The 25,154-nt window shown below is 51.4% G+C and overlaps 1 long non-coding RNA gene across 1 annotated transcript in view; it reads left to right on the top strand.

The window, feature by feature from the left end:
• LOC108285921 overlaps positions 1-9,497 on the top strand; it is a 30,609-nt gene extending 21,112 nt beyond the window's left edge. Inside the window, exon 2 of the long non-coding RNA XR_005196158.1 lies at positions 7,462-9,497. This is a non-coding gene — a long non-coding RNA (uncharacterized LOC108285921). The remainder of the gene's footprint in view (positions 1-7,461) is intronic.
• Positions 9,498-25,154: the final 15,657 nt, after the last annotated feature.

Here is a 25,154-nt window from a genome sequence, read left to right as displayed (position 1 = left end):
GAAGGAGGGAGGGAAGGAAGGAAGGAAGGAAGGAAGGAAGGAAGGAAGGAAGGAAGGAAGGAAGGAAATGTTCAAACCGCCATTGGTGAACTCTTAAGGTGCACTGATTACAAGGCATTTTTTCTCCCCCTCATCATTTGATCATTTTAAACCCAAATCTCCTCTTCTAATCCAGGATCTAGACAGTTTAAGTAGGGAAGGGCCTCAATTTAAAGAATGCTTCCTCCAGCCTTTGAGATTCAGGTCCCTGTTCCCCTTGGCCTCACCCCCCAACTCCTTGTGGGCATAGATGAATTGGTCATGGTGTATAACTAGGGTTCCCCTAAAATTTGTCATCCAGCCAGGACATTTTTAAGCATGAAAGGCAGTGCCAACCAGGGGGATGCTGGGATGACAGGCGCAGAGCAGGCTGTCTGGCCCCCAGCCCTCCCATCATGACAGCATCAATGTTGTTAATAGTAGTATGGACAACATTGCAAAAAACTGTACACGCTCAATAACATAACTATAAACATAATTAGTATTAATGTTATATTATTGTTAGCACTTTTCAAAGAGAAGTAACATCCCTTCTCCCATTATTTTTAAATAGACTTCAGTGAGCTGAAAGTTCTGCCATTGAGAGCACTTATTCAGTTGGGTGAACTATCTGCATGAAGGTGACATTTGCTCACCTTTCTTGCTGAAGTCATCGTCTAAAGGTAAGCAAAAGAGCAAGCTAAGGAAAAAGAAAATGACACACTCTCAGAGACCTTTTCCTGGGGCTGCTGATTGGGAGACACGAGGCCTGTGGCCACCAGTTGTCAGTGGCTTTCTGCAGCAGCAGCAGCAGCAGCAAGGACTCTGGGCTTCCACGCTCCTTTCTCACCCATGCCAGGAGCAATGCAGCCTCTTCTAGCAGGTCTGGGATGCTCACAGCTCTGGGCCTTGAAGAGAGTAGAGGCCCATTCAGACTGGGGGCTGCTAGCCTAAAACCATCTAAGTGCAAAAGTACCTTAGAAATTAGAAGAAAAATTATAGTCCCTTAGGAATATCGAGTTCATTTTTGCTCAGACTTCAATCATTTTCACACCATCTTCACAGTTTTTGCCATATGCCTGTACTGAAACTGCACTTAACAGTTTTCTCTAGGTCAGCTATTTCTTTATGTAAATACATTTGTTGTTAAAGGAAAATTATACAACTGCTATTTAAAGATTACCAGTGTCCCTGGATTCTGGTTAAGTATTTTAAAAATACACATGAAGCCAAGTGCATGCTCTGAAAAATGGCAGCGTGGCCCATGTCCCTCTGGGCGCGGCCCTGACCACCTCCTTGATCCTGTCCCCCATCCACCCAGCCTCTTCACTGACCTGAGAAACGTTTGTCTGGACTCTAGGAGATGGTAAGAGAGGTGGTCTTATATGACACAAAGATTTCCCACCTTGGGGACTAATGAGGTTTTGCTGCCAGTGTCTACTCAGGTGCCTCTCAGCTGAGGAGTGGTAGGAAGAGTTCTCATTCCAACCAGCGGAAGCCTGTTGAGTTTCAACAGGGCTAAATTACTTGGGGCACATTTTCTTCCCATGACATTTGTCGTCTAATAATAAGTCAACAGATGGAGTTGTCTCGATCTGCCTTTACCATGACATTTGCTCCCACTTCACATGTTTATGTTTGCAGATGCAGCCAAGAAGCAGTCCGTAGAGCTGCCTCAAACCCCAGTGAGGTGAGCTCAGCCCCTTTTCACTTCCTGCTGGCACACTCTGAAGTGGCGTTCTAGCCAGAAGACCTCTGACAGCAGCCATGCGCTCACCTTTGTTCTCACTCTGGCTTTGCTGCAGATTGGGCCGGGGGAGCTGGGTCTGTTCTCCCGTCGTGCTCTCTGTTCTTGATGGGATGCCAGAGAGTACAATGCTCCCATCAAGTTCAAAAGTAGGCAAAGCCAAGTAATGCATACATGATAAAATGTTTACAGCGAGCATGTGATAAAACTCAGCTTCTGCATTTGGTTCTTTGTGGCGGGGAAGACCACAGGAGTAGGAGAAAGACATTCTGGTAGATGAAGTTCCTGGCTGTGTTCTTTCTTGGGTTGGGCTGAAAGGTTCACAGGGGTTGCTGACAGTATTTTTAAATACTAAGCTTAAAGTATGTATTTGGAGTGCCGCCGTGGGTCAATGGTATGGGACAGCTGAAACCAACCCAGGGCATTTGGGGAATGGCGGACCTGCTGTGCTGTGGCAAGAGGAGGTTGTTTTGAGGCTGAGCTACCACTGACCAGTGTGGTGGGACTTTGCTCACACTTCTTCTCTCTATACAAATTAAGAAACCTCAGAAGAGTTCTTAGCACATATTAGGCCCTCAGTAAATATTTGTTGAACAATTTTTCACATGTGTATTTTTAAACTTGTTGTTTTGGAAATTTTCAAGCACACCAAGGCAGAGAGGAGGCCAGCAAGCCCTGGAGTGCAGCTGCGCTGCCCATCAGCTTCTGCTTCTCTGGTTTCCTCTGTCACCTCCACCTTTTGTTCTGGAGGCTTCACAGCAAATCCCAGAAATCAAAGTGTTTCACCCCTGGCAGTTTTGGACAGTAGAGTGGGTTCTTCTGTTCTTTATGGGTTCTTTGGGGATATGTTCAAGGTGACTTCTTCCTCCCCAAAGAGAGCATGTCTAGAAAACGAAGACTCCTGTGTCTGTATGGCCCTTTGAGGGGGTTCCTCATTGCACAGATGTGTACTTGACTGTGCGTTTGTGCTGGGCATTGTGCTGGACCCACGCATCAGTGATGAGAAAGGAAGCCTCTGGCCTGGGGCCTCTGTGCTACTGTAGGCTGATGACGTGGTTAGGGGAGCGGACTCTTGCTCCTGTGAGCACTAGGAGTGTCCTAAAGTGACCACCCATCTTTTGAACCCCTTTCACCACTCCCGAGTTGATGATTGGTGATTTCCCCCATTGCCTAGGCAGAGTGGATATTTTCAGCAGACAGTACCCCAGGGGACTGCAGCCCTGCCCCTCTGACAGAAGGTACATTGGGAACATGCAGAGCACACATCAGGGTGATGTCAGTTGTCCCCATCCACGTGGAAAGACCTGGCCCCAGCCAGCTGCTGGGCCTCTTTGCACTGTATTAATAGCAAGGCCATGGGGCCCACTGGGGTCGGGAGACAGGGAGAGGACAGCTGTGACGGACATCACCCCATGCTCCAGGCATGTGCTTCCGTCACAGGCGGACACCGATGGCCGCACCTTGACCTGCCGCTCCAAAGCCCCCCAAACCTTGCCAGCCTTCTTGTAGGGGCAGGAATTGGCTTGCACTGATGACCCATTTGACAAAGGAGCTGAATTACGAATGGCATGATTGGAATAGAGTGGTCCCGTGTTCAGGGTCAGTTTATGCTTTTATTGGATACACAGGCATGGGGGCCGAATGAGGCAGTGGTATTTAAACAGCTGGGGGGATTGGGTTCTATATGCCAAGGCTAGACAGAGAGTTTTAAATGTCACAGGCCAAATGGAAGCTCAGTTGGCAGCAGGATGGAGTGGCAGGGGGATTTGGAGGCCACTGCCTCGCTGTGGCTAGATATGGCCAGGAGAGCCGAGTGGGATTAGGGCCTGGGAAGAAGGCCAGCCTGTGGAGTGCCTATGAAGAGGTAGCAGGAAGGGTCATATGAGTGAGCGCCAGGCGCCAGGGATGGCGGGCAGGAACGCAGGTGCTGGGGCCAGGGGCAGGCAGAACTGTGTGAAAGCACCAAGGACAGGGCCAGAGGGGAGAGGTCAGAGCCCAGCCCTAGCTCAGGGGGACACGTAGGAGCAGAGCCGGTGGTTTAGAGCCCCGTTCTGGCATCAGAGAGATGTGAGCACTAACCTCAGCACCTCAATTTCCACCCCGGGGCCTTTGGGTGACTGATATATCTGCCAAGGCAGTTTCCTGACTTCAGGGAAGGGGCCAGGAGAGGATTAAGTAAGAGCAAGCAGCACATGACACTCGGAAAGGTGATCGCCGCTATTATTAATAGTAAAAATTAATTGGTGACCAGCCACCATCGTGGAATGGAGCCGGAAGCTGCTCTCCAGGCCTGCTCCCACCCAAAGACGGTTTCAGCCACATAGGAGTTCCTTTAAGGATGAATGATGACAACCGCCAATGGTTAGGTGTGAGCAGATTTTACAGAAACCTTTGGCCATTTGACTTCTCCTGGCCTCATGGAGCCTCTAGTTTTCTGGGGTCTGCCTCTTCATGTTGGTAGACAACCATAGCTAGGGGACGGCTGCCCCCTGTTGGCCAGCAGCACATGCACCCGGTGCCTGCCACCACCTGTGCCTGTCACTCATCTCTGAGTGGGGCCTGGCCTCCCTAGGCATTGGCACTTGCTCCCTCCCTGCAGTACAGTGGAGCTATTATTATAAGAAACAAGGGTCATCATCAGAATTGGGCAGGGGCCCAGCAACTGCATTCTGGGTGGGGCCTTCTTGCCTTTGCTGTGACACTGGTCTGGGAGACCTGGGCTGATGGATGAGCATTGAGTGGCCAGGCCTGGGGAGGGGACGGCAAAGGAAAGCGGGCAGTGAGCTTCCACCAGAGGCCGGGCCAGGGCTGTGGAGCCAGCATGGCTGCCTGCTTTCCTCTTGGCAGGCCCCTTAGTAACCTGCACAGCCTACCACAGGGCTAGGGCAGTTACCATAGCAACATAACATCTGTGTGTCCCTGGGCCTCCCTCATTTTCGTTGAGGTGGGGATGCTTAGGAAAGCTGGAGGAAGCCCAGGCTGGTCTTAAACCTGGGCCTTGCTTTTCAGCACAAGGGATTCAAGGGAGGAAGGGAGTTTCTGTTGGGGCTTTTGTGGGCCTCAGACCCCTGTGTTCATCCCTATTTGTATTCAGAATTCCCTCATTTTCCTTGGTGGTTCAGAGTTTCTCTTGCTCATCCAGGCCTCAGAGAAGAATCCATGGTAGCTGTGACCATGGTAGTTGTGACCATAGCTAGGCCTTAATTCCTTCAGGGCCATCTACATGAAGGCTTAGAACATCCCCTCATCTTCTGAAGAAGTGCAAGTCTCTTCCTGTGGGCTTCCAGGAACCACTAGGGTTAACCTGTGCTCACATGGCCTGCCCTATGCTTAGGCTTCTTGGCACAGAGAATCCCTTTCTCTTAACTGATTTGTGGTGCCTACCCTGTTCTAGGCGTTAGAGGAATGTATTTATATACTCTTCATAGCAACCTCATGGGGAAACTGAGACACACCCAGGTCAAATAGCTTGCCCAAGGCCACATAGCAGGAAAGTCACGGAGTCTGGATTTGAACTCCAGTGGCTGGTCAGGCTCCGGAGGTCGCCTTTCAAACTCCTGCCCTCAAATGCTACCTGGAAAATGATGGGGCTGATGGAGGGGTCCGAGATGATGCTCTAGTGAGTCAGGAGCCCACCAAGTCACAGGAGCTGGGGAAAGAGCACACTGGACAGAGGGGACAGCCTGTGGAAAGCCCCTGAGGTGGGAAAGAGCGGGCCATGAGCTATAGGGAAGCAGGAAACCAGTCTGGCTGCAGGAAGTGAGCAGGGGCCAGGGAAGGAGGTGGGTGGCTGAGGAGACTGCAGGGCAGCCCATGGCTGTGGCACCGAGGTCTGATTCCAAGTGCAGTGGGAAGCCCTGAGGCCTCTGAGCAGGGCCCTGCCAGCCTGAAGGTCTCCCCAACTAGAAGATGGAATTCTTGTGGCAAGAGGAGGGCAGGGAGAGCAGGAACTGAGCTGAGCTGCCCCACATTGGGTAGCTGGGTTCTGTTCACTGAAGGGGGTCTAATATAGTTTGGCTCTGTGTCCCCACCCAGATCTCACCTGGAATTGTAACTCTCAAAATTCGCACGTGTCGTGGGAGGAACCCAGTGGGAGGTGATTAAAGTATGGGAGGGGCTTTTTCTTGTGCTATTCTCATGAAAGTGAATCTCACGAGATCTGATGGTTTGAAAAAACAGGAGTTTGCCTGCACAAGCTCTCTCTCTTTGCCTGCTGCTATCCATGTAAGATGTGACTTGCTCCTCCTTGCGTTCCACCATGGCTGTGAGCCACCCCACCAGCCACATGGAACTTTAAGTCCAATTAAACCTCTTTCTTTTGTAAATTGCCCAGTTTCAGGTATGTTTTTACCAGCAGTGTGAAAACAAACTAATATAGGGTCCATCTGGGAGAGGCTGCCTTTCTCTGAGGCCTCTTGCTTGACAGTGTAGAGGAGGCTTGCTGGTGCTTCTGGAATCTTCCTTGGCCCTTTGGGACTCAGCCTGTAGTCAGAGCTCTTCCCTAGACCTTGGATGGGGCACCCTTGGAGAGCTTCCTGTGGTGGGTATCTAGGTGCTGTGTGTGGCTCTGGAGATTTGGCCTCTGGTGCCTCCCTCCCCTCGTCGACCTGGTACTTCTGGAGGACTCAGCTCAGCCTCATCTTGGCAGCTAGGCCAGGAGGCAGGGCCTTGTGGGTTTCATGTTTTTATTTCTTGATAGGTGAGGAAATGAGCCCCATCTGTGTGGTTCAGTGGTCAGTGCCCAAGGCTGCATCTCCGGTTCCATGACAAAAACACCAGGTCAGGTGCATGAGTGGCTGGCGCTCACTGTGGCAACGCCACGAAGGCATCTCTTTGCCATTTTTGGTGCCCCCACTGGAGCAGGCATCTGAACTCTGGTGATTGAGAACCTAGGGGCTCTGGTGGGGCACAGAGTGCCCAAATCCCTCTCCACTGGATGGCATAGCTGCAGTGATCATACCGACCAGCGTTTGGCACCCGGAGAGGGTCACCTGGGGTGGGGATGTGAGGACCCCTTTGCCTTGAGCACCTGTTGGACCTGAGGTTGGGTCTCAGCTGTTCTACCTCACAACTGAGGTTGTGGTCACCTGTGTGGGCCTGGGTTTTTTTGTCTGTGACAAAGGTTGGGACCAGAGGTAGATGGGTTCACCTGCTCTACCATTTCATGATGGGCTGGGTCGCAGGCTCACTTGCCTGGTTTCTGCTTGGGTTCCCGTTCCTTGCCCTGGCCCTGCAGGGTCCGTGGAGCACCACAGCCCAGCCTCCTTCCTCCTGCCAACCAGGGGACTGCAAAACAGGCTTCTCTAAGCCTGGCTTCTTGCACTCTGTTCTTGAGGGCCCTGAATAAGTTGAATCTGGGTAAGATGGCGTGTCTCAGATCACACACAAAGGCCTTGGAGATTAGGACTCCACACCCATTTCATTGAAATCTGCTCTTCCCCATCAGAAAAAGGGCCACGTTTTCAAAACCATAACTGCCTTTCTCTTAAATCAACAATAAACAACAGCCTAAAATTTGCCCATAAAAGTAAGTTTCTCTGATGGCCGTTCTGGGCGTTGGAAGCAAGACATCAAGTTGAAGTGTGACCGAGGGGGATCACGCCACGGGTGAGTATGTGCACCTGGTTTTGTTTCTGTTATTAATCCTTTGCCCTGTTTTTCTCTTTCTTTTTATCCCAAACCTGTCTACTTCCAAGGGTCCCTGGAGCCTTCTGCAGCTGTGCCTCTCCAGAGCTCTGCCTCATTAGTGCCATGTTCCTGGTTTGAAAACCATGGTACTTCAGCCTCTTCTAGATGGGAGTTAAACTTTGCCCTCTGAAGGAAATGTTTGATAAGCAGAGTGTTTGGTAAACAAGATCCTTGTGGAGGTAAGAACAGGACTCTGAGTCCACCGGCCCGGCTGCTCTGCAGGTTTCCATATCACATCTTCCGCACATGTCCATTCAAGCTGGAGTTGGGCGTGTCTAGTTTTGAATAAAGGCCTATCAGGCCCTCTTCAGATGCACCTGCCAGTCAGAGCCTACTGTGGAGTCACCACTGGACTTCTTTAGAAATGGCTCGATCCATTTTTGGTGGTGACTGCACCACCCACAGGCACCTAAAATTGGAGGACTTTTGGTAGCTGATTACCACCAAATGTCCTCAGACAATACATGGGAGACTCCAAGCCAGTTGCTATTTAAAAAAAAAAAAGGCGGCAGAGCATTGGTGGAGCAGACCCTTCTTACTGCTGCATATGAGACGATCCCATGGAATGCAGTCAGCCACAGGTTTATCCACATGTGCTCTGCAGTTAGATTTCCGGCCTTCCTCTTCCTGAGGAGGTCCCTAGAGAGAGCCAGTCTGAGGCCTGACCATTGTTCCTTCACTGGCAGCACTCAAGAGTAATCCTCAAAGACCTCCCCCTCCAGCCCTAGCTGGGTTCCTAACTTTCCAGCTATTTCATATCTTCTTTGTGAATGTTCCCAGGCAGAGTGGCCAGACCGACTCACACTGACAGTTCTCATCAGCCAGTCTCATCTTCCTAAAGAAATCCAGAATCAGCCACATGAAGCTGACGCTAGAGGCCCGTCAGCATTGGAGGACACGGGAGAAGCAGCTCAGGTCTTCAGCAGAAGCAGGGCAGTTCTCCCAGTGGTTTTCCTTGACTGTGAGGAACTGGCCTGCCGCTTTGCTGGGGAGTGAGCTGCCAGCTCCTCTTTGATGTGCTGTGTTTGTTGAGAACCAGGCAGGGGTGCTTCACCATGGCAGCACTTGAATTAGGCAATGTTTCATGGACTCTTCTCCGGGGGCCCCACATGAAACATCATTAGCACAGACCTGCCACTCAGATCAAGGTAGCCAGCAGAGCCAGCAGAGAATAGCCTTCAGAAGAAGAACGGCAAGGCCAGACGGCAGCGCGTGAGGCTAGGGCAGAGCTGTGATGAACTGTTGAAGGTGCCCTGAGCCTGCCGCCAAGGCCGCCTAGGAGCTGAGACAGAGATGGAGTGGCTGGGAGGCGAGTTTGATGTGCATGTTTGGGTAGAGGGCCTTGGCTGAGTACCGCGTGAGCCCTTGTGCAGAGAGGGCCCGTGTCCATGGGTCTGGGGTCCACCACAGGCCACTGAGATGGGGCAGGGCTGGGAGGGTGCAGGAGGGGAGATCCTGAGTAACATTGTGAAATTGGGTCCAACTTCGAGTGGAAGGTGAGAGAAAGGACCCTTCCGGAGGGCCCCCCCTCAATCCTGTTGTGCCTGATTCAGAGGGTTGGGTGGAGGCTCTCCCGAAGGGCTCTGGAGAACACCACACCCACAGCCATGCCGGGAGTGGAGAGGGCAGTAGATGCAAGAGGGGCCTGTCATGTCACCTGCCGGGTCCCCTGGGGTGGCCGGGGAGTGGTAACCTCGCTGTGCCACTCCTCTGCCAGTCTCCCATGGGTCCCCACTGCTGGGATCTTCACTCACCCCCCAGCCTCAGCAGCAAGCACCTACAGGATGCAGTGCCACCCCCCCATCCCTGTTCCCCTTCCTGAGGCTCCTTCCACCCTCACTGCCGCCTCCTTGGGAAGGCCTCCCCTCCTTCCCCCACCTCACAGCGTGCAGGGCCTGGGGCTTCTGCTGGGGGGCTCATCTGTTGCACACCCCTGCTAGGCCAGGAGCTCCAGGGCAAGGCCATAGCTGCCTTGTGGTTTGTTCTGTTGCCCAGTTCGTTTCCACACATGTGGCACCCAGCAGGTACCTAATAAACTTGTGTAGAAAGAGTGGTGGATGTTTGCTCTTTTATTTATTCTAAATAGAGCCCAGCTCTGCCTGCTAGAGTCCTCGAAGCAAGTGCAGTGTCTGACAGTCTTGGGTTGCTTCTGACCCATGGTGGCTGCCTGGGGGTCGTGCTGGAAACATGGCCATTCCCCGACTCCTTCGTGGAACCAGTTGTCCCCACTGTGATTGCTCTCACTGCAGATGGCCCTGCCTCATGGCATCAGAACAACGGGGAGTTGTGGGCTCACCTTCCTGGCGCCTGCCTCCCTCACCAGACTAGACCACAAAGGGTAGGACTTTCTCACACACTCAGGACAGAGCAGGTCTCAGGTTCTTGCTGGATGGACCAATGGATAGGTGGATGGACAGAGCAAAAAGATGAAAAGACAAGAAAACGGGGGTGTGACAGGCAGGGTGGCCTGACCCTCCTTGTGTGGACAAGGCTTGGTGGGAGACACTGGGCATGGCTAGGAGGACTTGGGGTGCAAAGTGTCCCCACAGTTGTCCTGAGCACAGAAGCAAGGGTGAGCCTCCTTCCTGCTAGAGCCAGCAGAGTTTCCAAAATGAAGTCTGGACCCATAGGAGTAGTGGCGCTTCCCCCACTGCAAGAACGCCACTCAGAGTTGAAAATTCTGGGGGCTGAGGGACCCCTGAAGTCCATACTTGAGTCCTTCCACTAGCTGTGTCCTCTCTCAGGCAGGGGAAAGGGGGCCAGAGGGGAGCTTCCCCAGGGCCCTCTCTGCAGAGGCTGTGGGGCACATCCTGGCTCCTTGCTGGGTGCTGTCAGCAGAGGTGCCAGGATTCAGGCTCTCTGGGAGACAGCAGGCCAGGAAACCAGCAGCCCCTTTGCCCCCAGCCTAAGTCCCTTGAGTTATACCAGCCAGGCCCTGCAGCTGACCAGACAGAAAAGACCTTGGGAGAATGGGGTAAAAGGTGAGAGAGGTGAGGTAAAAGGGAGAATGAGGTGCTGGGAAAAGTTAGGAAGAGAGCAGAGAGGACTTCGCTCACGCAGGTGCCCACCCCAGAGGTGCAGGCCTTGGGGCACAGCTCAGGGCAGGGCGGGGGTGTGGGTGCCCCCTGCTTGTTCTGCTAAGGCCAGGACTTCAGCCCTTTCTTCTGAGCACTCCCCATGCCTGGGCTATGCCACAACACAGTTCATGGGTGCCCAGGAAGGGGAGATGAAGCCCCGCCCTCAGGCCCTGCAGCCCTCACTGCCCCCAGCCTTGCTGCAGGGTCGGGCCTCCCTTCTGTCACCCTGCCTGCCACTCACCCCTCTTTCGGGAAAACCCACTGTAATTCCCTTCCAAGGCTGACCTTCTGGTGGCTTCAGCCCCATTCCAGCTCCCCTTTCACCATGGGATCATTAGACACCGAGCCCTGCCGAGGGCCCAGCCACATGGGGGTGGAACACGGCAGCCACAGAAAGAGGGAAGAGCCCTTTCTGCATGGAGCTTGCTTCTGGAGGGAAGAGAAAGACCACCAGCAGGACATGACGTGGTCAGGGGAGCGGCAGGGGCTCTCCCGGGCTTCCCTCCTACCACCCCTGTACACCCCAGGCCTTCACCCCAGCACTGCTGATCTTCGGGTCTGGTTCCAGCTCTGGTGGGGGCCGTCCTGGGGATTGTGGGGTGTTCAGCAGATTTCCCAAGCTAGATGCTAGGAGCCACCACCACCAGCGCCAAAAGAAGATAGATACCTTTGCCACATGGCTGGTTGCTCTCTGTAAACTGATCTAAACTGCTGTCCCAGGAAGATTGACATAGAGAAAGTTTGTGACTTTCCAAGGGTCCTGGTGATGTGAGGATGTGTAGCTTAATACAGTGTCGATGGAAGAAGCAAGAATTCTCTCCATAGGTGTGCAGAGGGTTAGTATATACACGTCTATTTCCTAGCTCTCCCCAGGAGCTCTGAGAGGACCTTGAAGCATGACACCACCAGGCCTTAACAGTAGTGCCATTCTCCAATCAAACGAACCAGGCTCTTGCTGAAAATAGCTTATTCTGGCCAAGCATGGTGGTGACTCATGCCTGTAATCCCAGCACTTTGAGAGGCTTGAGACGGGTGCCTCACTTGAAGCCAGGAGTTCGAGACCAGCCTGGCCAACATGGTGAGACCCCCATCTCTACTAAAAATACAAAAGTTACCTGGATGTGGTAGTGCACGCCTGTCGTCCCGGCTACTTGGGAGGCTGAGGCATGAGAATTGCTTGAACCTGGGGAGGCAGAGATTGCAGTGAGCTGAGATCGCACCATTGCACTCCAGCCTGGGTGACAGAACTTGTCTCAAAAAAAAAAAACAAAAAAAAAACCCGGAGCATCATATGGTGTCAGGAAGGAAGTGCCCCAGTAATGGCTGCAGGTTCCAGGGACATAGGAGCTGACAGAAAGAGCTCCCAAGGGCCGCAGCTGGGACATGGGACTAGCAAGGCAGTACTGGACTGTGACCCAATGCATGGCATATCCACGAGTCCAGACTGATAGACATCATTAAATAAGTAGGTGGAAGAGACAAATCTCTTGCACAGAATAATTCCAAATAATTCTGGTAGATACTCCCCTCTTTAGGAGACAGAGCATAGCTCCCCACCCCTGAAGTGTGCACAGTGCTTAGTGACTTGCTTCCAAAGAGTACCTATTGAAGGTGGGAGATGGGGCTTCCCTGTGGAGAACCCTGGGCAGCTATGCCTCAGCCAGGTGATGGAGGCCTGCATCCTCAGGAATCATCCTGTGCCTAATACATACCCTGGATGCCACAGGATGAGGGGTACTTCATGTGGTCTTCCTCCCCCAAACCCATCATCCCAATGTCACCATGAACCAAACATCAGATCGCCCAAATTGTGGGACAATCTACAAAATGACCCGACTAGCACTTCTCAGAATGGTCAGTTATCAAAAACAAGGAAAAGCTGAGAGCTCAGCTGAGCCTGGAGGAGCCTCGGGAGATTCGATGATGAAATGTCATGTGGGCTTCAGGGTGGGGTCACGGAGCACAGAGAGGGCATTAGGGAGGAGCCAGGGACATCTGCCCACCGCACAGGGTTCAGGCAATATTGTTCGTTTGGTGACAAATCACGTGGCAATATAAGTGATAGAACCTGGGTGTTGGGGACACAGGAGCTTGGCACTAGCTTTTCAACTTTTCTGTAAATCTAAAAGTTTTAAAAAGAAACATTTATTTTGTGTGTGTGTGTGTGATATAAACAGTTGTGACCCAGCACTCATGAGCTTGGCATGGTGCGGGCAAACTCTAAACAGAGAAATGGAGGCATCATGCCTTCTGGGAGAGATCAGTGCTACAGAAATAGAAAAAACAGGGCTGTGAAATTGCAACCTGCCCCCCAACACCCGCATGCCTGATGCCCTGATCTACCACGTGCAAGCCAGGGGAAGAGGAGAGCAGGTGAGGTCAGAGAGGGTGGGTCCCCTGTGGGCCCTAGGAAGGACACAGAGATAGGGCCCCTCCAAGCACATGGGGGGGACATTCTGGGCTGAAGGGGTGTGGGGGAGCATGTGGAGTGTGTGCACCCGTGAGCAGCATCTGTGTGCAATGTATTTGTGTGTGAGTGTGCATAACATCGTACGTGTGTACACTTGTAGCATGTGAACTTGTGCTGTGTGTGTGTGTGACATGACCACACCTGTGATGGGTGAGCAGAAGCTCCCAGTCCAGGCAGCTGTGACAACTCCAGTGAGAGAGGAGAGCCCTTACAGGGGGCGACATGAGGAAGGTGGGGAAGGTGGGTGGGCAGCACACACACTGAGGGCAGAGTCGGTGTCCAGGAGGTACCTGGGGCTTTGGCTGGAGCCACAGATGTGCAGTGGGCGAGATGGAGGGGGTGGGTACTGGGTTTGAGTGGGGCTGCAGGCAGGGCATAGTGGGGTGTCCTAGAAGCCGCTGCATGCTCCTCATGTCTACACCACAGGACATGCTGCTAGGGAAGACCCAAGCCTCCTCCAAAATGAAGGCCAGCGTCAAGAGACTCCCTGGCCAGCTGGGGCAGCCTGGCAGAGATGTCCGGGGCCTGAGGCTCTGCTGGCCCTGCCTCCCTGGCTGTTGGTAGTGGTTTCCACAAGCTGACGAAACCCAGAATGGGCTCCTGGCAGAAGGAGAGCCTGCCTGCCTGAAATGTCTCCCTACACTCCCCTGAAATTCTTCACTTTCTCAAAAGGCAAGATGTTCTTGTAATTAGAGGTGAATTTGGGCTGATGCCACCCCCTCAAAAAGAAAATGTGCTCATGCGCCAGGCATTTGCACCTGCTTTCGAATGCAGCCATCTGTGTCCTGCTCTTTCACACTGGACTGAGACGCCGGGGCCTGCAGTCCAGCCGGGTGGAAAGACACACCTGGCCCTGCTACAATGCTGAGTCCAAGGCTGGGACGGGGACGGGAATGAGGACCCCCTCCTCAGTTTTCCCAAGAACCAGCTTCCTTCTGGACAGTCCTAGAAAGACTAGGGGAAGAGGAAGAAAAGAGGGGTCCCTAGCACCATCACCAGCTCCCTGTGGCAAGTCACCACCCATGCCTCGCCTCCCAGTAGACAGTCCACAAGACGAATGCCCACCTACCGCATGCCAGATCCTCATCTGGGCCCAGGTACACAGGGGAGGGCAATATGGACACGAACCTGTCCTCATGGAGCTTAAAGCCTATGCCTGAGACAGACCCTGGCCAAGTGAACTGCAGGGGCTTAGCAGGGAGATACAGGGGGGTCTTCCTGGAGGAGGTGGCATGTAAGTGGAATAGAAGGAGGCAGCCAGACAACCAAGCTAAAGGGAAAGTTGCCCATGTGGGGATGACCAGTGCGTGGGAAAGCCTTGACCTCCTCTTGCCCTCCAGCTTTGATTTTCCCCAGGGGTACAAGCCATTGTTTCACATAGTGATACACCCCACTTTGCCTTTTGTAAAGTTCCTTCTAGAATGCCATCAGAGGCCAGAGTGGAAGTCAGGAGACAGGGAGAATGGGTGCTGTTGGAGTCTTCCTGGGGCAAGGTCACAGTACCTGAACCAGGGAGGATGTGACGGAGGGCTGACAGAAAAGGAGCGGGCTCTCAGCAGTCTGGAAGGTGCTGCCTGCGGCTGTGAGGAGGGCAGGGCGTCAGGCAGGGAGTCAGGCAGGGCGTCATGCGGGGCGTGGGCTGGGCCGCCTCGCTGTGTGGACGGGGATGGGGAGGCTGGGGAAAGAGGCTTGCTGATGAGTTTGATGTCTCCGCACTCGTCTTCCAGTGGCCATTTGTAAAATGAGGGAGGTGGACGGACTATTCTCCAAGTCCCCTCCTAGCTCAGGACCCCTCCCAGGCGCCATCGGGGTGTCCTGCGGCCATGGGGAGAGCTCAAACCCTGGCACCCCCGACCCTCCAAACTTCGGGAACCACTACCTGTGGCACGGCCTTGGCTCACTTTGATTAAATATTCAGCCATCCTCGGCGGCAGCCCACGTCCACAGCCGATGCCCTTTCTGCATGGATGACTCACCAGAATTAATGTTCATTTGATTTTTACTATAAATTACACCTCACATAATTTCTCCATTATGGACAGAGGACAGCTCCTCAGGAAAGGCTGGAGCGGCCACTTGGTCACTCACACTGGGGAAGCGCTGAGTCATCGCTTCTCCCACACGCCGGCTGCTGGCGGCAGACACAGCCCCCGGCCAGGGGCAGGTGACCTAATGGATGCATCTCCCGAATCCTCTAATGGGAGTGGCTCACCTTGGCCCCCAGAAGAGGAAGAGGGGAGGAAGCAGCAAGAGCTCCTGTTTTCATGAACCACCTGAGCACGGAGGACTGTGATGTGGAAGGCCAAAAACAACAAAAAATCACACTTTTAAAGATGGAAGAATCTCCTTTCTTCCCCACTCCTTTCCTTCAAATATCATGGCCTGTCCCCAGAATCCATACAGTGGTGGGCAAGATGAGTCAGGGCCCCATCCCACAGTGCTCTCGGGCTTGGGAGGAGACAGATTGATCAGGTCACCTCGGAAGGCGGCACACTGCAAGGTACTCAGGAAGAGCTAGGCCTTTCCCAGAGGACGTGGTGCCTGCTGTGGCCGCAAAGCTGAGGGGGTGGGGGCAGTGTGCACCTGCAGGGGAACAGCATGTGCAAAGGCCCTGGGGAGGCCAGGCCTGAGGGAGAGGGGTGAGCATGCAGCATGAGTGGAGCCAGTTCCCACCCCAGAACGGTGCTCCTTTGTTGGAAGAACAAGGAGGCACTGATGTCCTTAAGGAGAGAACAGGGCACCATCCCTGTACTCTCCTTAAGGACAGAACTTCCACAGATGTCCCATCCACATGAGGACCTGGCTACAGTGGGCCTGGTGGCCTGCCTCGACCACCTGAGGGTGTGAGGGAGGGCCTGTCTCAGAAATGGAGGCAGAGCTCAGGAGAAGGGACGGCAGCAAGAGAGGCTGCCATCTTCTTTCTTTTCACCAGTTTTGAAACCACAGGCTACTCCGTAAAAATCCGACAAAACCAGGATTGTGACTCATCAACCCCGATTCCCCTCCCAGTGGAATAAACCAATTTGCTTAAGCCTCCCACTGATCTTATACATTTGTCTTTTTTTTAATATCTGAAGCTCAAAAGAAACTAAAGTTTACATGAAAAAAACACCCCCAAAGCCTAGCATACTAGATTGAAGCAGACTGTGCTTATCTGTTTTCCAAAAGAATTGAATTAAAAAACAAAGCCCACAAACAGAACGTCACGACTTTTCGCCTGCACCCGCTCCACCACTGCCACTCAGCCTGGGTGCCTGGAATCACTCAGCCTGGGGTGCCCTCCCCTGCCAGCCCCCACTGCAGGAACACCAAGCCAGGTGCACAGTGGGACCCACCACTCAGTGGGCCCCATGGGAATCCCCTCCCACACATCGTGTCTGGGACGCAGCTCAGTGACCTGTGGCACAGACACTGTCTTGTCACTGTCCCTGTTTGCAGATGTGGAAACTGAGGCGCAGGGTGGTCATTTACCTAAAGTTCTTTCCTTGTAAATATCTGAGTGGACCCTGGACTCTGCTGCAAAAAAGGCAAAGGACACAAAAGTCCTAAGAGAAAACCTTACCCTTTTCTTCCTCCAGACACCGGGTTTATGCAGAAGAGTAGGTACGTGATTCCATTTACCTCAGTGGTTCTCAACTAGGGCCATTTTGCTCCCCAAGGGAGCATTCGGCAATATCTGGAGTTTTTCATTGTCATGACTGGGGTGGCGGATTGCTACCGGCGTCTAGTGGATACAGACTGGGATGCTGTTAACATCCTACAATGCACAAGGTGGCCCCCATAACAGAGGACAATCCAGCCACAAATGTCAATAGTGATGAGGTCCTGGAACCCTGATTTAGGGAAAACGGTGTTGGTGAAATATGTGTATACCCCCACGCAGAGAAAGTGCTAGAAAGATATGCACCCAAATGTCTACATTTGTTTATCTCTTGGTGAAAGGATTTGGGTAATTTTTTATTTTTCTTATGTTTTTCTATACTGTTTGAATTTTTTAAGAAACAATGTGCATCTATCATTTTTATAATCAGGAAAAAGCTGTTTTCATTTTGTAAAAATAAAAATGGGCTTCAGGATGTACCGATTCTGATCCAGCTCCCTCACTAACTAGCTGTCAGGAGCAGCTCTCTGGGAAATACATCTATCTGGAAGTGAGAAGAGCAATCCTTCTTGCTTTATATTACGGGAATATAAAGTAACATTGTCCTGGAAAAGCTCTCTGAGCTCAGAGGAGAAAAATTGTTGAGAATCCTGAGATATTACTTCTCTCATATATTTCCCCTCCCTGTAGATTTTTGGAGCATAGAGATTTAGGAGACCTGGCCACAGTGAGGGCCCTTATTTGCCAGGGACCTGGCTGGAGAAGGAGGAACACGGATAGGCCCAGTGAGCCTCCTGTCTAGGGTGTATGGAATGGGCACTCCCACCGTTCAAAGACAGTGTTTAGTCCCGGGGTGATTTGGATTTTGTCTCGAGGGCGGGTCAGGTCTGGCTTTTCCAGCCAGGGTCTCACTGTTATTCGGGGTAGGCTCATTTTGGATCGTGAGGGCCATACTGGACACTGGAAGATGTTTAGCAGCGTCCCTGGCCTCTGCTTGTGAGATGTGAGACCTCCTTGCAGTGAAATTACCATGCTAAACAACAAGCAGAAGGCTCACTGTGTGGGGATCAGAGCGTCCCCACCACCAAATCCGAACACCTGAAAATGTCCACAGACCAGGGCACGCGCCAGGGTGGGAGTGAGAGTCACATGGGGGCAGCCCCCTTGGCTCCAGCCCACTCAGTGTTCTGGCCAGAGGACTTTGTAGAGATAACGCAGGCTTCTGAATCAGGATACTGGTTTGCTGCATTTCTGAGTCACTGCTCATGTTTTCCGTCTTCAAAATTTTTCCATTTGTGTCTGCCCCCTCCGAGTCAGCCCAGCACCAGACAGGACCCCTAGTGGTCTGGACACCCCCAAGTCCCCCAGATACAAGTCTCACTAGGCCGTGTGAGGTGTGGGGCCGGGGGTCCAGTTTTCCTACAAATAATGACATGGCAGGGAGGCTGTGTTCCAGGCAGCCAGGGTGACAGGAACTACAGAAATGAGCCCATGAACACTGAAAACACACATCCCTCACTTCCTGGGATTGCATAAAGCATGGACTAACTGTGAGAAGGCCCAGAGAGACGCTACAGCGGCCACTCTGCACCAGCGCCTAACCTTAGAACGAGAAGATGAACTTTAAACTGAGGAAGATAAAACGCATTTGGGGAATGCAATAGCTTACCTACCTTCCTATCTTTTTAAAAATTTATAATTCATAGAGAACCCAGTCAGGGGTTTGCCTCCCAGACTGAATTATCCTTTTTTCTAAAGACTGAGGCTGGGAGAGGCATTTTCTTGACATGGAGAAAATAAAAAGCAACTCTTTGGCGCTCATGTCCCCTGCTCTTGACTTCCTTGCTACAGAGCCTTTATCCCACAGGGATAGGAACATTATAAACACATGCTAGACAGCATTCTAAAACACAGGCCCAAAAGATGGATACACAGGTTTATTCATTGCGGAACTGTTGGTAATACAACAGAGTAGAAACAACATAAGTACCATCACAGAGGATGGTTAAATAGACCCCATTCCTCCCTTGTGATGGAATTACCGCACAGTGCTAAAAAAAAAAAAGCAGACGGCTCATTGTATAGTGATTGCAGACACGTCGTTGCATTGGTGAAGCAAGGTGCCAGGCAATATAGTAATGCTACCATCTGTGTTTATTTTAAAAAGGTAAAAATATACACATGTGCCCTGGCGTGTATATACCCTGTGTATATCCAGGCTAGTTGGTTCCCAGGAGGAACGGGGTGGCAAGAGAGAGACTGCAAAGACACCTCTCATCCTATGCTTTTGTAGGTTTTGCTTTTTGAACCAGAAATAAGTGCTCAGAAATCAATGTGTAAGATGAAACGTCTTCAAAACCAAAACCAAAAATAGACTGCGATAATTTGTTATTAAAAAATTACATTGTAGGGAAGGGAAAATGAATTCCTATGAAACAAATCTGGGTGTTGCCTTAGAGGAATCCAGCCCATGAGCTGCACCTCAGCATTCTTTGTGCAGTGGTTGTTTTCTAAGGATCCCCTGCTTTTCTAGTATTTTGTGACAGTTTGATGTCTTCCAGATAACAACATGGGGCCGGCATGGTGGCTCACGCCTATAATCCCAGCATGTTAGGAGACTGAGATGGGCAGATCATGATATCAGGAGTTTGAGACCAGACTGGCCAACATGGTGAAACTCCATCTCTACTAAAAATACAAAAATTAGCCAGGCATGGTAGCATGCACCTGTAATCCCAGCTCCCTGGGAGGCTGAAGCAGGAGAATCGCTTGAACCTGAGAGGTGGAGATTGCAGTGAGCTGATCTCACGCCACTGCACTCCAGCCTGGGTGACAGAGCGAGACTCTATCTCAAAAACAAACAATCAAAATACAAAAAACCTCCAAATAACAACACTGGCATCGTACCCTGTAGTCGTGGGCTAAAACTTATTTCAAGCTCTTGTCCCTTTAACCCTGGCTTCCCAAAGCAAAGTCAAGATGGTTTTACTTGATACATGGACAATTACCAGGCTAATGTGCATGTGTACATCATGATGACTATTTCCTATTTGTGGCAAGTGACAGAGATTTTTCCATTCACTATGGTACAGTAAGATTTCTTTGCCAAATCATGTATTTAAATAATGAAAGAGCAAAACAAGATTAAGAAAATCACGGCACAGCTAGAACTGCAGGTGCAAAAACCAGAGAGCTGAGGCCCTGCTGCCTGAAATTTGGGGTCCACGGCTCTGCACACACCACCCCATCTCCCCAGCAAATCTACTTGATTTTCAATAACCGGGCCTTTGGATTCCCTTAATCAGTGTGATGAGAAGAGAAAAAAACTAAGCATTTGCAGTGAGCTTTCAATTACTCTGCAGAGCAGCAGATTCGGGTGTCCAGTCATCAGGTGCAGAGTGGGGAGACGGTCCCCTCAAAGCACAGAGAGCTCTGGCCATCACTGAATAGCAATGATGACCTTCACTTTTGACTGCATTTGAGAGCGTATTTTCCATTTCCCTTTTTGTCCATTCTCTGATGTCTGTGGCGGCTTACGTGCTGAAAATCCTAAGCTGGTAAGAGAGGCCCTAATGAGTCCTGGGTTTGGCTGGATCGACACTTTCCTGCAGCCCTTTCTTGGAGACGTTGCGAGTGGTGTCAGAGATGGGTTAGGGGAGAAAGCTCTCCCTCTGAAGAGCGGTGGTCCGAGAACTGGTTAACAGATGAGATGGCGATGTTGCATTATGGGATACTTAAATGCAAGTGATCTCTAAATTACATTGCAGAAAAACACAGGAGGGGTTCCAGTGGAGCGGGATGTAATGGCTTCTCCTAATTGGGGCAAAGAGAATTCCAGCCGTGCGGGCTGAGGGTGATATTTGCAGAGTCACTGTCACACAGAAGCAGCATCTCACAAGCCCCCAGCTCTCCCTTTTGCCTTGGAAATGCCCCAAGTGCCTGTTTATTTGGAGCGGGCTACAGCATGGCCCTCCTTACATGCACTCTTTGATAGACACCTTCCCTCTGCCAGAAACTTGTTAGTCCTTCCTTTCTACTTTCACTGGAGGCCGTGAGCTGGAGCTGGGGAATGGCAAGCTCCTGGGGAACCAGAGTTTCTGGCTGTTCTGTAGAGACGTTTCTGGAAGGTCAGGAGTGAGCCATCTTTTTGACGGTTTAAGACAATTCTGAATATAGTGCTGGAAACTGCTAGAGGTGGAACAGACATGAGCAGACTTTGCTTCAGGGAACCACCTGCAGCTACCCTACCGAAGACAAAAACGAATCCAAACTCTTTGACACGGTTTGAATGCTGACTATGAGGACTGTGCATACCTCATCTCACTGGCTCATATGAGGAAAGTGCTGGCACGATCCCCATTCACAGGTGGGCAGACAGAGGCTCTGAGAGCTTGGGCGACCTCCTGACAGGTACACAGACACGACACATTGCAGATGGGGACTCAACCCCAGGTCTGACTCCAGAGGCAGGGCGCCACCCCCAGAGGCATGAGGGACTCTGGAGGAGCCAGAACCAGCCCCTGGATACCTGAGGAGGGGCTGTCCACAGCTGATCCCAGAAGACACTGCCCATGACAGCTTGTTTAGAATGCACAGCCACATTGGAGAGGGGCCTGGCATGCCCACACTGGGGGTCATTTTATGTCTTATCAGAGGAGAGGGCAGCCTGGCAGGAGGAAGCTGGAGAGGAGGCTCATGGACATAGAGCCCTGCCTCCTTTGTCCAGCAACTCAGTTCTGGCCCAAGACTGCATCAGCCACTGGAAGCAACCCCAGCATCCAGAGAGGGGCTGGGCTCCACTCAGGGGACTCCGCGCTCTCCTCCTGGGTTTGGACAGTCTCCCAGGAAGGCATTCTGGAGAATGCAATCTGTTCATCTTCTGGTGTTGTGGTTTCGCCTCCTCACCTGGGCCAACATGTGTTCCTGCAGGTGGCTGGAATGCACTGCACATTCCCGCCCTTTCCCCGTTCTCTACACAGAAGCCCCTGGCCCTGCTCTCCTTCCACCGCAGCACTTAGTCCATAACACATACGTGGCCTTTGTTTATCATCTCTTTCTTTGCCTGCAGTGGATTAAGTTGAACTAAATGAAACTGCTGCTCTTGCAGGTCAAAGACAGCTGCACACTGGTGATTTTGCGTGTTCTTCTGTATTCCATCCTGCAAGGATGGGGCTGTCCTTGGTGCCCACTGAAGTCCAGCACCTGACACAGTGCCTGCCCCAAAGTGGGCCTTCAAGAAAAGCCATGGGACGAGCGGATGCAAGTGGCCATTTGAGGGCTTGGAATGTCAACTTCCTGGGCTGTCAGCCTCAGAGGTAGAACATATTCTAGGTGATTCTGGGAAGGCAGGAAGCTTGCAGACTCTAAGTCACCACAGCTGTCCTGCGGGGTCCCTCGTGATCCACCCACGCGTGGTCCCAGGCACAAGAAGGGGCGATTGTCAAGCTTTCTCACCGTGCTGCTAATGGTGGGCGTCCAACCAGCAGAGGAGGAAGCCTAGGAAGAGTGCAAGGTCATCTGCTCCAGCCACCGCCCCCCATGCTTCCTCCTGTGCATGCGCGCGGGAGCCTGGAACCCTCACCCACCACCCACACTGGAGGGAGTAGGTGTGGAGTGGAGGGCTGGGGTCAGGCGCCAGTGGCGCAGTGGGCCCAGTTGGCCACATATACCCAAAGATGACCGTTTTATACACCAGTGTCTAATGAAGGCCACAGGTGAATGTGAATGGAACTAATGAGAAAATAATTATCCAAGCCGGGAAGCCATCAAGGCTCTGGATGCTGCGACTTCGGTGCAAATGGAAATGTGGAGAGGGGAGCAGTGACTGAAAGGAGAGGCCACTTGTGCTTCCCTGAACTTGAAGTTTCTGGTTCCAGAAAGTTCCCAGTGGAGAAGAGCAGAGGCCAGCCATGGGAATTCACCGCAGCCTGTCCCAGCCCCAGCCCCACTCCCTTTAACCCCAAGTGGAAAGAAGTTCACTGAGGGTCACCACTGGCGCCCCCTGAACTCCACAGACCAAGAGGCGCTGCGTCAGAGGGGAGAAGGGCCTGCGGGGGATCAATTCTTTCCACTGTCCAGGCAATGCCCCTCCTCCCAGAATCTGAAAAGGGCTTGGCTGGGGAGACTGGCAGAGGAGGACGGACAGGAGGCAGCCAGGGGCCCTGGCCTCGGAGGTGAAGTCTGGGTTCCTCTTCCGAACCCTGCCACCATGCTCCTTGCTCTCAGGTAAGGCCCCTGGATTGTTTTCCGAGAGAAAGGGACATTCCACCAGCAGAACCACCATCTGTGCCCAGAGATTTCAATAGCTCCAGCCTTTTCGGCGGGTTCACCCATTGTTTCTCGTGGATTTTGATAAGGCTGCAGGGGAAGATAAGGCTGTAGGCCGTCCCGCCAGCCCCCTCCCCATTTCCTGGAAGCCAGGACAATTATGGGATAGAAAAACTATACCCTGGTGACGCTCCCAGTGTTTCTAGGGGCTGGTAGAGTAACATAGTTTGCAAATTCAGGTCATTTCCAAAGACCCCATGTGCATTTCTTGGGATCTAAATTGCAACTGAACCTTGTGCTGCCAGAGAGGAAAACCCATCTTCCTGTTCAGTCTTAGCTCCAGCCTTCAGGTTCAGCCTTGGGTCTACAAATTGCCCCCTGTCAGGAAGCAGCTAAGTTAACCTGCCTTGTTTAGCATTTTCTTCCCGTTTTGCAGTAGAGAGCAGGGAGTATAAGCATGCTACACAATACAGGGTCCCGGGCCCCACCTCAGCCTTGCTGGTTTTGAGCCTCCAGGAATGGGGTTGAGGCATCTGTATTCTTATTAAAGTACCCCCTCCTCCAAACCAGCCTTGGAAACGCTGGCCTAAGGATAATTCCAAAACAGATTCTTCATTCAAAAGGGTTCAGGGGAGATTTGAGGTTGAGTTGTGAGCAACCGAGTTGATTTGCATGGGGAGGGGGGAGAAGTTTTCGATTACCTTGAGACTCGCTCTCCAAACGACTAGAGGCTGTAATTATACATGCAAAATGAAGCTAAAATTTCAGAGAAGTATCTGGAGAGTTCAAGTCAGAAGAAGCACGTTCCTCAGAAATACCTAGATAATGAAAGAAAAAAATATATTCATTGCATAAATTGCTCATTAATTCACTCCTCTGTGGGGCCACACAGCTTAAAAGCAAGCACTTTGATTAATCCAAGCTGTATTAAATCCTCAAGATGCTCTTTTTTTTCCCTCTGTGCCTGGATCTACATATTTCTTTCCTCTAAAAAAAAATCATAAATAAAGTTGTCCTTTTGTAAAAAACACATTTCAGATTTGGCTTGGCAGAATGAGCCCTGTAGTTGGCAGAATCAATTTGGGTGCGCCTTTTCAAGTACACATTTTGAAATCAGATGCATTCTTTCCAGTTCACTGGAAATGCTAATTTTTTTCCATCACATTTCAAAGTTACATTATGTGTGGCTAAGCGAATAACACAATAGCACTTCAGCAAGACTGAGGAGGGGCACGGTCCCAATCAGGGGGAAAGCCAGGGAAATGGTTAATTTCAAAGGCAGGCAACTGATTGGGGAAAAGAATCTATAGAATTATTTATTTCGTTTAAAAAAAAAAACTGTGAAAATTCAAAAACCGCTTGGAAATAACAAGCGTCTAATCCTGGCAGGTTGATTTTTCAAGACCCTCTTAATGAAATCTCAGCATATCTGTTCCTCACTCATGGATGTGGGGCTGTCTGTGGGATCGTAGACTCAGCGCATTTTCTTTTTCTCCTTTAGCTATTGGATGCAGCTGCAATGGATGATCAGTTGTCTACCTGGCTTTTCTGCTTCTGATTCCTCTACTCCCCAGACCTTTGGTTCCATGAGAGGCAGGCCAACCCCACGTGGAAAGCATCCTACAGGTGACGAAAATCATACAAGCAACTGGTCTAGGTTCCATCATCTAGTGCTTTTACAAAAGAGCCTTTTTATGTTGCTGGCTTGACCCAGTAAGAGTTTCCTCAGTATCTTCCCAGAAATTAGTAGTAAATACTTTGTAATGCTGTGTTTTACACAGGAGCATGGAAATGTTCTGTATTTAAAACAACAACAACAAAAACGCTTTGTAGTAAATAGGAAAGATGGATAAACATGAACGATTTCGGGGTGCTTCAGAATACCCCATTCCATTCAATGATCACTGGACCCATTGTTCTAATCTATTGATTTATGGAAATAGGCCTCAGATTTGGGGTTTTTTAGACCAGTAGAAACAAAACAAAACAAAAATAGGAGATTGCCAGTTTTTTTGTTTGTTTGTTTTGTTTTTTTGAGATGGAGTCTCACTCTGTCACCCTGGCTGGAGTGCAGTGGCATGATCTCAGCTCACTACAACCTCTGCCTCCAGGGTTCAAGTGATTCTCCTGCCTCAGCCTCCCAAGTAGCAGGGACTGCAGGCGCGTGCCACCATGTCTGGCTAATTTTTGTATTTTTAGTAGAGATGGAATTTCACATGTTCGCCAGGCTGGCCTTGAACTCCTGACCTAAAGTGATCCACCCACCTCAGCGTCCCAAAGTGCTGG

This window comes from Cebus imitator, unplaced genomic scaffold (assembly GCF_001604975.1).
Source record: "Cebus imitator isolate Cc_AM_T3 unplaced genomic scaffold, Cebus_imitator-1.0 Scaffold311, whole genome shotgun sequence".
NCBI classification, from domain to species: Eukaryota; Metazoa; Chordata; class Mammalia; order Primates; family Cebidae; genus Cebus; species Cebus imitator.
The sequence above is the reverse complement of the archived record's forward strand: the minus strand, read 5'-3'. Positions and strand labels throughout refer to the sequence as shown.